The sequence below is a fragment of the Lithobates pipiens genome, unplaced genomic scaffold, assembly GCF_037356315.1.
Source record: "Lithobates pipiens isolate NorthernLeopardFrog02 unplaced genomic scaffold, aLitPip1_a1.2 Scaffold_22, whole genome shotgun sequence".
Lineage (NCBI taxonomy): Eukaryota > Metazoa > Chordata > Amphibia > Anura > Ranidae > Lithobates > Lithobates pipiens.
The window spans coordinates 138,972,922-138,985,650 of NW_027507784.1; the positions used below are offsets into that span (position 1 = coordinate 138,972,922).

The 12,729-nt window shown below is 49.0% G+C and overlaps 1 protein-coding gene across 7 annotated transcripts in view; it reads right to left on the reverse strand.

Moving 5' to 3' along the window:
• Positions 1 to 12,729, reverse strand: part of LOC143924202 (germinal-center associated nuclear protein-like) — a 69,096-nt gene that overhangs the window by 42,369 nt on the left and 13,998 nt on the right. The gene's annotated exons all lie outside the window — the stretch shown is intronic.

Sequence of the window (12,729 nt, forward strand, 5' to 3'; positions counted from 1 at the left end):
GCATCCACGTCCGGCGTTTTTTTGACCCCCGGCGCGACGATTCTTTTCCTCAGGATGACTTTTAAAAAAGTGCTCTGGCGTTTTCCATTTTAAGTGTGGGCGTCTGAAGCCCTCAGGCATTTACTTCCTGTGTATCGATGACGCTCGGCTCCCAGCATGCTCCGCTCCATCTCGCGCATGCTCAGTGTGCAATAGTGGTAATGGCAGATACAGCTGCCTGCCCACTTTAAAAATGGCAAATTCGAACACGCCCTCGTCATGTGACCGGCGTCCTAACGAAATCTCGCGAGATTTCGCAATTTCATTGTCCCCCCATGGATTCCTGGGAAATAGCTTAGAAATTTCCCAGGGACCATTGCGAGGACGATAACCACGCCTACTCCCACGGGAGGACAACCCGGAAGTCAGCAGAAACATCTGAAATAAAAGGTAAGTAAAGAATAATTTTTTTTTTCAGGGTTCATTTAGGTAAGTATTCAATCTGGTGATTTTAATAAGATGAAGTTAAATTTTTAGGTACCAAACCGCTTTAAGATGTCAGGTTTCTGATTAACCCCAAATAAAAGTTCAGCTGTTCTAGTAGGTCTTTCCTGACATTTTCTTAGTCGCATCCTACGGGAAAAGCCATGGTCCACAGAGAGCTTCCAAAGCATCAGTGGGATCTCATTGTTAAAAAGGTATCAGTCAGGAAAGAGTACAAAAGGATTTTCAAGGCATCAGATATACAATGCATTTATCAAGTGGAGAAAATATGGCACAACAGTGACATTATCATGAACTGGACGTCCCTCCAAAATTATGAAAAAGACAAGAAAACTGGTCAGGGAGGCTGCCAAGAGGCCTGCAGCAACATTAAAGGAGCTGCAGGCATAGCTGGCAAGTACTTGCTGTGTGGTACATGTGACAACAATCTCCCGTATTCTTCTGTCTGGGCTATGGAATGGCCCAGCCAGAGCCCAGACCTGAATCCATTTGAAAATCTGTGGGTTGATCTGAAGAGGGCTGTGCACTGGAGATGCCCTTGAAATCTGGCAGATTCTGAGTGTTTTTGCAAAGAAGAGTGCCATGCTGATAGACTTATACCCAAAAAGACTTGTGCTGTAATAAAATCAAAAAAGGTGCTTCAACAAAGGTTTGTATCCCAGAGAGGGAACCTGCTTTTTCTGACCTGGTGAAACAGGAGTGAGGAGCCCCATGCCAATAACAGAGACATAGTGGCCAAAGAAGAGTTCATTAATGGTACATTGAAGGCTTATTTTTTCAGGCGTTTTGGTGAGTGCATCCCCAAAGGGGGATCATTTGAACCACGAGTGGTGAATCGTGTGGTGGAAGCTGTTTCTCTATTAATCACAATAAGAACTGTCTAATCAGTATTGAGCACCATCTTTGAAAATGCAGAAAGAAATTAACACTTTCCTCTAAGTGAATAACTGTTGAAGTGCTGCTATATATGAAAAGTGGACTCTTTTTATTAAGATTTAATTTTTCATATATTTTTTAAAGACAATGCTTGACACAAAAGCAGCAGCTTCTGTTATATAATTGATTTAAATGATTTGTAATTTTAAATAGATCAATTGACCAGTTTTATTTTATTTATTTATTTAATTCAAAAGAGCAGAGCAGTGTGCTAATAGGGTGGGTTATATATCATTTTCTAGCATACTTATTGAAAGATTTAGGTACACTGTTCCGCTCAGCTGAGCTGCCCTGCAGCAGTAAATGTGCGGTGGGTGGTCCGGAACGGGTTAATGTAGCAGATGACACATCATTGCCTAATTCCCTTCAACATCAGAAGATATCCAACCGTGCCATCAGCACAGAACTGGCAGAAAGCAGTGAGACTCAGATACACCCAGAAGTGTTTTTGATGTTAGAATGGTGGTCAAAAACAGAACCCATGCAGTTTTAAGGGTAAGGGGTGGACACAACAAATATCAATTTGATTTGGATTGCTCTTCATTTTGTTAACTGATAAAACTGTAACACTTCTATTTCTGAAACCTTCTTTTTTTTTTTAACAGAAAATTTTATTAGACAAATCAGCATTACATTGCAAAGTACAGTAAATCCGATATTACACAGTTGTAGAAAGGAAAAAAACACCTTCATCCAGTAATCATTCTTAAATTAATAATCCAGCAGTACAGATAACAGGAGTAGCCATTACTCTATCATAAATGCAGGACATCCCCAGCGGAACTTCACAGTCATCATGCAGGTACCTGACATTTGTGCGAGCCCGCGGAAGGGGGGGGAGGGGGGCCAGGGAGGAAATGGTCGGGAGAGAGAGAACAGGGCGGTCAACCGGGGGGGGGGGGGGGGTGTAGATCCACCACCGTCTCAGTTCAACTCAACGTTAGGGGGAGGGGGAACCAAGATCAGCAGATGCGTCTATCCAGGAGGACCAAATTTTATCAAATTTCCCTGGGAATTGTCTACTTTCATAGGTCAACTTATACAGGGGTAGCACCAGGTTCACTGATCTCCTCCACGAGGCAGGGGTAGGGGGGTCTACGAGTTTCCATCTCAATAGAATCTCGCGTCTGCCATAATACAATGCGAAGGTAAGGCACAGTTTGCAGTACCTGTCCCCCTCAACGTCTGCCAAATGGCTCAATAGTAGGGTTTGAGGGTCGACCCGGTCACAGCATTTAGCGTAGAAACCACTTCCTCCCAGTAGGGCTGGATTTTGGGACATGACCAGACCATGTGACAGAAAGTGCCCACCTCCTGTTTACACCTTTGACAATTAGGGTCCCTTTGGGGGTAAATACGCGCCAGCCTCTGCGGGGTGAAGTAGGCCCTATGCAGGAATTTAAATTGTATAAACCTGTCTTTCGCAGCTATCATCGATGGAATGTAAGAAGTCAGGCACTCCTCCCATTCCTCCTCCCCTAGGGACGGAATGTCCGAACTCCACTTCTCCCGGGATTTGGTGAAATTAGTGTCATGTTCCACCGTGAGGTAAAGATATAAGGTCGACAGGGTTCTCCCCATCACCCTGGAAGTCAGTAGACGTTCAATGGAGTCCGATTCCAGAGTCAGAGGGGCAGGAAACTGAGCCCCAAAGGCGTGCTTCAGTTGCCAATATCTGAACTGGAAAGAGATTGGAAGCTCATATGTACGTCTCAGTTCTTGGAAAATCATTAGCCTACCCTGATAAACTATGTGCTTTAAAATGACGATTCCTCTTTTCGCCCACAGAGAAGGGTCTGGGACAGGGGTTGACAAATTTGCTTGGAATCTAGGAGCCAGCTTAAAAAGTTAGGAGCCAGGTCCGTGACGGCGATCCGGACCTGTCCCTGGCCTGACATGGAGACGAGTGAGGGGAAGATAGCAGCGCTGTCGCCGCCCCCCCCCGTCTCCAAGTCATTGCCCATAGCTCTTAGAGGGACATTTTATTTATTTTTTTCAAATGACAATTTTTTTTTCAATTGCATTTTAGTGTAAATATGAGATTCGAGGTCTCTCTGACCCCAGATCTCATATTTAAGAGGACCTGTCATGCTTTTTCTATTACAAGGGATTTTTACATTCCTTGTAATAAGAATAAAAGTGACACAACATTTTTTTTTAAAAGAACAGTGGAAAAAAAAAAAAGTTAAAATAAGCAGAAAAAATAATAATTTTTAAATGCGCCCTGTCCTGCCCGCATATAAAATCGGTGTTCGAACCACACATAGGAGGTAGCGCCGTGATCGGTAGAGCGAGAGCAATAATTCTAGCCCCAGACCTCCTCTGTAACTCAAAACGTGCAACCTGTAGAATTTTTTTAAACGTTGCCTATGGAGATTTTAAAGGGTAAAAGTTTGTCGCCATTCCATGAGCGGGTGCAATTTTGAAGCGTGACATGTTGGGTATCAATTTACTCGGCGTAACATTATCTTTCCTGTCGCATCATGGCAGCATACACTCTGGGTTGTGACTCCGCCCCCACAACCTGATAGGACCACATAGCTATAAGATGAAGATACGACCCCGCCCCGGTATTCTCTTATTTTTCCTCACCTGTTGGGACCGCACGGATCATCACCCTCTTACCGCTTCGCCCCAGCCAGGTTCTAGCCTCTCCTGGGTGGAAGTCCTTACCGGTACAGCCTCTAAAGGAAGCTAAATGGAAGGAACCCCACTCTGGTGATCTCAGGGGTATGAATGCTTTTTCTCTGCAAACAGAGCATTGCCTCTATAGCCGTTGGAAGTAAGCCTTAAATAGGCTGAAGGCATATAATAAAAAGATTGGTCTTTAAGCCTTAAACAGGCTTAGTACCTGCGGTGGTCTCCGGTTTCCTCTTCCTCCCTGGTGTCACTCTGTCTGCAACCTGACAGCATACTCTCTGCCTTCAGTATCTCTTGTCACCTTAGGTTGTCTGGTGCTTTTACCCCAGTGTTGCCTTTCTGCCATATTTTACTTCCTTTTCCTTAGCTCTCTTCCTGGTCACTCTGCCGCTTTGCACATGCTCACTGTGCACTTTGGGCAGCCTGTGTATGTCTATCTATGTCTTTTCCCTTTTCCAAGATGGCGCCGGCGGCCGCATGGCACTACTGAGCATGTGCGGGCGGGACATGACCCCGGCTCCAATTTTAAAAGGGGAAGATGCCTTTTTTAACGCAGATGTCTTTTTTTGCCTGTTTTTTGTGCTCAGCTGAATTTCATGACTGCTGCATTTCTGTTTTTTTCTACCCCAGTGTTGCCTCTCTGTTTGGTAAGTATCTTCCCTGTATTTTTCTTCTCTCTATTCCCCTCTTGGTTCTGTTATGGCTTTATCTTCCTTACCTTTTTGTGTTACCTGTGTCTTCAGGCTTTCTCTGTTTCCCTATCCATGGAGACCACTGCTCCAGCAGATCACCACCAGCATAATAGGTAAGAGGGGAGGAGTTTGGTAAGTAGAGAAGATCAAAAAAGAGAGCAGGACGCACTAGCGCTACCTAAATGGTTAGCCCCATCAGGTCCGCAAGATCATCTCGCAGAGATTCCTCGCATAGAAGAAGCCGCTCTGGCCATAGGCGGAGCCATTCGGGTGGAGGAAGTCGCTCAGGGAAAGGGAGTCGCAGAAGGAGTCGCTCCAGGTCTTGTTCAAGGCGCAGCCATTCCCGCCGAAGAAGATCCCCTGACCGGAGGCGCCATTCACCAGCACGTCACTCCCATCCTTATGAAAATACCTGCTGGGTATGCGGGGCCATAGCCCTTCCAGATATGTTGGCATGCTGCCGGTGCTTTGAAGAAGCCACCAGAGAGAAAGGGCAAGAACACAGAGAGCTCACAGAGTCTTCTGCCCCACGTGTCGCTCCCGACACGGAGTTATCTCCACGGGGTGCTTCGCTGGCTCCCCCAAGTACTTCCAGAGAGAATGATTCTCCTTCAGATGAGGAGGAACTAGAGGCTTCAGCGGGCTTTGACTTCTCCCTAATAGAGCCTTTTGTGAGGTCAGTGAAGGGGGCCATTAGCTGGGAGGAACCACAGGAGGCCCAACCCAAAAGGAGAAAATATTTCCCGAACCTGATGAGAGAACCCGAAGCCTTCCCCTTCATTGATGAGTTGGAGGAACTTATCAGAGACGAGTGGCAGAGACCCGAGAAGAAAGCAAGCCTTAACAATCGGCTTGCCAAACTATATCCTCTAAAGGAGGCTAAAATTAAATCTCTCCTGTCCCCGCCAGTGGTGGATGCATCCCTCATGCGTGTGGCCAGACACGTTACGCTCCCTATCGAGGACGCTGTGTCATTCAAGGATGTCCTGGATAGGAAGATCGATACTGATCTCAAAAGAGCTTACTCAGCAGCAGGAGGCGTATGCAGGCCAGCAATGGTTCTTGGAGCTGTGGGTAAGGCTATTGCCAGTTGGTCAGCAAGCACAGAAAAGCTTGTATCCAAGGCGCTGATCAGGACCAGATAGTATGGGCCCTGCAAGAACTAAGCCTTGCAGGGGATTTTGTGGCAGAGGCATCTGTGGATGCTATTAAGTCCGCATCTAGGGCTATATTGTCCTTGGTAATGGCCAGGCGGGCTCTCTGGCTCAAACCCTGGGCAGCAGATCCTGCTTCCAAGCCCAATTGGTGCTGCATCCCGTATGATGGTGAGAACCTTTTCGGCGCAAAATTGGACTCTGCTATTTCTAAGGTCACTGCCGGAAAATCAGGGCTTATCCCCTCGGATAGAAAGCCAAAGCTTCAGAGGCCTCCTCCCTTTAAGCGTAACCTCCCGGACAGGTACAGGGATGCCAAGTCCTACAGGCCTGGTAGGGAGTACAGAAGGAACTGGAAGGCCCCTCAAACGTCCTTCCTGACGTCCCAGAAGCCCAGGACCCCAGCATCTACTGACCAGAAGTCCTGTGGAAGGTGCGTCCGCCCAGCCAGCAGTGCTGGGGGCCAGACTCTCAAAGTTCACGCTGGTCTGGGGGAAAACAATAAGCGTTAACCACCGTTCGCGTCGGGCACAGATGGTCATTCAGGTGACTTCCCCCGGGGGACCATTTTTGCCCAACAAACCTCCCGTCATCCCGGCAAAGAGGTTAGCCTTGACCCGATACGTTCAGGATCTGCTCCAAAAGGAAGCAATTACCGAGGTGCCCCTATCCCAAAGAGGTCGGGGGTTCTATTCCCCTCTATTTCTAGTAAAAAAAGAAATCAGGGGACCTACGTCCGGTCCTGGATCTAAACGTAAACCGCTCTATCCAGGTAGAAGCATTCAAAATGGAGGGCCTACAGTCTATCCTCCAGGCCATAATTCTGGGGGACTGGATGCTCTCCATAGATCTACAGGGCGCCTACCTCCATATCCCTATCCATTCAGAACTCCAAAAGTTCCTCAGTTTTTCACTAAACCACAGACACTTTCAGTTCTGAAGTATTCCGTTTGGAATTTCTGCGGCTCCCAGGACCTTTACAAAGGTCCTTCTTCCCGTTATCGCGCATCTGAGGGAGAGGGGGCTGCGAGTCCACCATTATCTGGACGATATTCTCCTTCTCTCAGACAGCCGGGAGTCGCTGTTACAGCATCGAAAGATCCTCGTCTCCACTCTGCAGAATCTGGGATGGCACATAAACTGGGGGAAGAGCCAGACTCGGCCCACCCAGAGAATGATCTTCTTAGGAGCCCAGTTGAATACAGTGCAGCTGCCTCTGGAGAAGTCTTCCCTGTTGGTCCGGAAGGTGAAGAAGGCCATTCTAGCAAGATCCCTGTCGGCCAGAGTATGCCTCAGCCTTCTAGGCTTCTATCAGCGACAATTCCTATGGTCCGTTGGGCTCAGTGGCACACCAGACCTCTGCAGAACTCCTTCCTACATCAGTGGGATGGTTCATCCATGACCCAGACGATCCGGATCTCGGAGACAGTCAGGCGCTCATTGCGTTGTGGTCCCCACAACTTAAACAATTGCAAACACATAGTCATCCCTCCTCAGGAGGTAGTGACCATGGATTCCAGTCTAGAAGGTTTGGGAGCCCACTACCAGTCCCATGCAGCGCAGGGCCGTTGGCCTTTCGAAGTACGGGACTCGGTATCGAATGTGCTGGAGATAAGGGCGGCTCTACAGGCTTTCCTGGCCTTCAGCTCCCTTTTAAGGGGGAAGCAGGTCCTCTTAAGGATGGACAACAAGGTTGCTGTTGCCTACATAAACAGACAGGGGGGGACCAGGAGTCCCTCCATGATGCGGGAAGTTCTCCCTGTGATTGAATGGGCATAGTTGAACCTGTCAGACCTGAGGGTGACTTACATCCAGGGGTTCGAGAACATCTTAGCTGACACGCTCAGCAGGGAGTTCGCCTTCAACAAAGAGTGGTCCCTGAGCCCTCAGGCCTTCTCCCTCATCTGCCAGACCTGAGGTCAACCAGACATAGACCTTGCTGCGACTCCGGCAAACTCCAAATGCCGAAGGTTCCTGTCGAGGTTTCCCTTTCACTTAGCGGAGGGGACAGACTGCCTCCAGCATCCCTGGAACTTCCATCTCGGGTATATCTGCCCTCTGACTCCCCTGATGCGAGATTTCTCTTAAGGCTCAAGAGATCAACGGCATTGGTGATAGCGGTGATTCCTTTTTGGCCCAGAAGGCCATGGTTCACCACCCTCCTACAACTGAGCACGGCAGACCCTCTTGCTCTTCCCTGTCAGCCGACTTGCTCTCCCAGGGCCAGCTACTACATCCAGATTCGGGGAAGCTGTACTTGATGGCTTGGGGGCTGAGAGGGCTAGGTATCTATGTCAGGGCTGCTCCCAGAAGTTAGCTGATACCCTGCTCCAGGCCAGAAAACCTACCACCAACTGCACCTACCGCAGGGTCTGGGAGAAGTTTGTTGTCTTCTCTCAGGACCTTGGCCGGGATCTGTCCTCCCTTTCGGCTCCTCTGATCCTAGAGTTCCTGCAATCAGGCTTAGACAAAGGTCTTAGCTCTGGTACTCTGAAAGTTCAGGTGTCAGCTCTATCCGCCATGACAGGGGTTAAATGGGCTCACGATCCCCTTGTTATGCAATTTCAGAAGGCCTGTCTTAAACTAAGACCACCTAGAAGGCCTTCCTTTCCAACATGGGACCCATCAGTCATCTTAGAGGTACTATCCAAAGAACCCTGTTTTCCGCTGGAAAACATCTCCCTCTGGCACCTGACACTAAAAGTCACCATTCCTGGTCGCATCACATCAGCGAAGAGAGTTTCAGAGATGCAAGCATTACTGATTAAGGAGCCGTATCTGATCATTCATCCGGACAGGGTAGTTCTAGGCCCTTAGATCACTTTATCCCAAAGGTGGCATCCTCTTTTCACTTCAACCAGGAAATCAACTTGCCAGCTCTTAACACAGACCAGGGTGGCCCTCATCCTCTGGATGTAAGGTGCAAAATCATAAAATATCTTTCCCTGTCCAAATCCTTTAAAAGATCGGAGAACCTCTTCATCATTCCCTATGGCCTTAGGAGAGGTCAAGCAGCTTCGGCCCGAACCATTGCCTCCTGGTTGGTGAAGGCCTACTTGCTGAGTGAGTCGCAAATTCCTGAAGACCTTAGGGCTCATTCCACCAGAGCAGTGGCCACCTCCTGGGCAGCGTATTGTAGGGTCTCAGTGGAAACCATCTGCAGAGCGGCCACTTGGTCCTCCAAGCACACCTTTATCTCTCACTACAAGGTGGACTCAGCTCAGCTATCAACAGTAGAATTGGGAAAGTCCATTATTCAAGCCAACTCTTCTATTCCTTGCTAATAAACGTTTACCTTTGCATCTCCCACCCAGTCTGCGAGTTAATCCCCAGAGTGTATGCTGCCATGATGCGACAGGAAAATGGAAAATTGTATACTTACCTTTCCGTAATTTTCCTTTCCTGTCGCATCTTCATGGCAGCATACAATATCCCACCCACAAAGGTGATTCATATATACAGAGAATACCGGGGCGGGGGGCGTATCTTCATCTTATAGCTATGTGGTCCTATCAGGTTGTGGGGGCGGAGTCACAACCCAGAGTGTATGCTGCCATGAAGATGCGACAGGAAAGGAAAATTACGGAAAGGTAAGTATACAATTTTCCATTTTCACAATATAAAAAATAATTGGGCTAACTTTATTGTTGTCTTATTTTTTTTATTAACTAAATTATTTTTCCCAACAAAAGTGCGCTTGTAAGTCCGCTGCTCAAATACGGTGTGACAGACAGTATTGCAACAACCACCATTTTATTCTCTAGGGTGTTAGAATAAAAAATATATATAATGTTTAGGGGGTTCTAAATAAAGGGAAGAGGAGGCAGGTAATATAAAACAGTCATTAGCATTGCTGGTTTGTCATACCAACGGCGACCACAAGAGGGCGCCAGATTCCATAAGGAATCATAGGACCGCAGAAGGCCTCAAAGCCGCGGCCTAAATTTTCGGCCGCCGGCGGAACGGCCCGACGCGATCACGCTGGGGGGGTCCACAGAGACAGGATACCCCCAGCTGTGCTGCCCCAGGCGCGAGGTCGCTATTTCTAGTGGCCAATGCGACCTGGCGCCCGGGTTTTGTCGAGCCCTGGTCTGGGATACTATTCAGGTGAGAAAGTATGGTGTTCCCCCATAGGGGCATATGTGGGGAGATGTGGTTGGGCTTCCCATAGCTCATCCTTGCCTCCCGCCAGACCCACACCGTGATACGCATCAAGCCCGTCATGGAGGAGCTCGCCCTAAGCCCCCGAAATGGTAGGTTACTCAGAGCTGCATAGGAGCCAAGGATGGCTGCCTCCAGGGTGACCGCCGGGTTCTGTGTGGGCTGGGAGAATCACCACCGAATTGTGACCAAAATGGCCGCCGAGTAGTAGATCTGAAAGTTTGGGAGCACCAGGCCCCCCCCCCCGATAGTGGGAGATATAGTATCTGCTTAGCTACCCTGGGGGGTCTCCCAGCCCAGACAAAGGATATCAACAGACTTTCCAGTCTCTGGAAAAAAGTCCTGGGGATGTGGATGGGGGTATTACGAAAGAAGTACAGGTACTTGGATCATTTTTAGCAAATTGACTCTGCCCACTGCGGATAAAGGGAGAGATCGCCATGCCGTGCACCTAGCCCCTAATTGTGTCATGAGTGGCTGTATATTGTCCTCCAGATGGTTCTGAACTCTACTACTGACCTTAATCCCCAGGTATATAAAACTTTCCACCCATTTAAGCTGTGGATGAGGCACGCGAGGGGTCGAGGAGTGGAGTGGGAAAAGAACTGATTTGTCCCAATTGATGCGGATACCTGAGTACCGACCGAATCAATTAATCAGTTCCAGTGAAGTGCCCAAAGAAAACGACGCGTCCGCTAAATAAAGCAGAGCGTCATCTGCATAACAGGACAGCTTTTCCTCGATGGGCCCTACTTTTATTCCCTTTATCCCAGTATCCGCTCCCAGCAAAATAGCCAAGGGCTCCATCGCGAGGGCGAATAAGGCTGGTGAGAGGGGGCACCAGTCTCGTACCTCGTGCCAGCTGAAACTGCCCGGAGAGACAGCCATTGGTACGGATTCTAGCAGAGGGGCTGTGGTACAGCATGCGGATCCAATTCGTAAATCCCGGGCCAAATCCGAAACGCGAGAGCACCTCCCATAGGTAACCCCACTCGATAGTAGAAAGCCATCTCCGTGTCGAGCGAGGCCACTACACCCGTCTCCCTCCGGCCGCCCGATCTTTGTGCGTGAGTAGGCGTCTGATATTAATGTCTGTGCCTCTGCCCGGCATAAAACCTGTTTGGTCACTATGGACAAGGGCCGTGATGACTAAGCTTAGTCTGTTGGCCAGGATTTTGGCCGGTATTTTCGCGTCCACATTTAACAGTGATATAGTGCGGTATGACAAACACAAGGTGGGGTCTTTCCCTGGCTTGGGGATCACCACTATGATCCCCTCGCTCATGGTGTCGGGAAGTTTATCAATATGCAACGACGCAGAGAATAGATGGTGGAGTCTTTCAGAGAGCTCCGTAGCGTAGAGCTTATAGAATTCCACCAGGATTCCGTCCGGTCCCAGCGTCTTACCCGCCTGCATAGATTTAAGCGCCTGGAGAATCTCCAGAACCGTGATAGGGGGCGTCCAGCCTATTTCAGTACATTTCCGTGAGGATTGGTATATCTATGTCGGCCAAGTAGGTCGTTAGCTCTTCCTTACTGTAATCCGACCTAGAAGTGTAGAGAGATGTATAAAACTCCGCAAAACAGTTATTAATCCCGTCTGGGGTGTGAAGCAACTGACCGGATTTGTCCCTGATATGTGAAATGCTCAACCCCCCTGCCTGTTCCCTGGAGAGCCAGGCCAGCATCCTCCCCAACCTCTCCCCCTGCTCAAAGATCCGCTGGGACTGAGCCAGCATTCTCTTCTGGGTGAGAGAGGTACGGAGATCAACAGCCTCCCTGGTCAGGATTTGCAGTTGCAGATAATGTTGGGGGTCCCGAGTGCGGACAAAAAGAGCCTCCGCGCAGACCACCTCTCCCTCAGCTCTTTTTAGCTCTGCTCTACGTTCCCTGCGTATTTTGGCAATGATAGTCAGATAGTGCACCCTTGTGGTAGCCTTAAAGGCATCCTACACTACCGTGGCCTCAGCCGAACCTGCATTCTCCTCCCAATAGCTGTTCAATTCGGTCCTAAAATGAGCATCCACAGCGGCATTTGAGATCCAGAACCTGGAAAGCCTCCATAGTCCAACCACTGGTCCCAGGGAAAGATCCAATGTCAGAAACAGAGGTGCATGGTCCGATATGCCCCTGGGCAATATTTGTATGTCTACGACCCTTGGGAGAACTGGGCTCCGCACAAAGACCAAGTCAATGCGGGAGAATGTTTTATGGGTGGCAGAGTGACATGTAAATGCCCGAGACCCGGGGTGTCTCCATCTCCAGGCATCCGTCAGGCCATATGTGTCTGCCAGGCAGCCAGTCCAGGTCCATGGTGTCCCCCCGGAGTGAGTCTGTCCATGTCTGGATCAGGAACTAGATTAAAATCACCCAGGATAAGAGCATTATCAGAGGCAAACTCAGCCATCTTGCTAGTGATTTGGTTCAACACCAGCAATGAGGCCGGCGGGGGCAAGTATAATCCCACAATCGTCCAGGTCATTGAGTAAATTGTCGCATGAATAATGACATACCTGCCGTCCGGGTCCAAGGCCAGATCCAGGAGCCGAAATGGGAGGGACTTCAATACTAGGACACTTACCCCCCTGGCAAAACTAGAGTGGGTGGAGTGGTAATGGTACCCCACCCAAGGTTTTTTTAGGGAAAGAAGTCTACTGCCGATG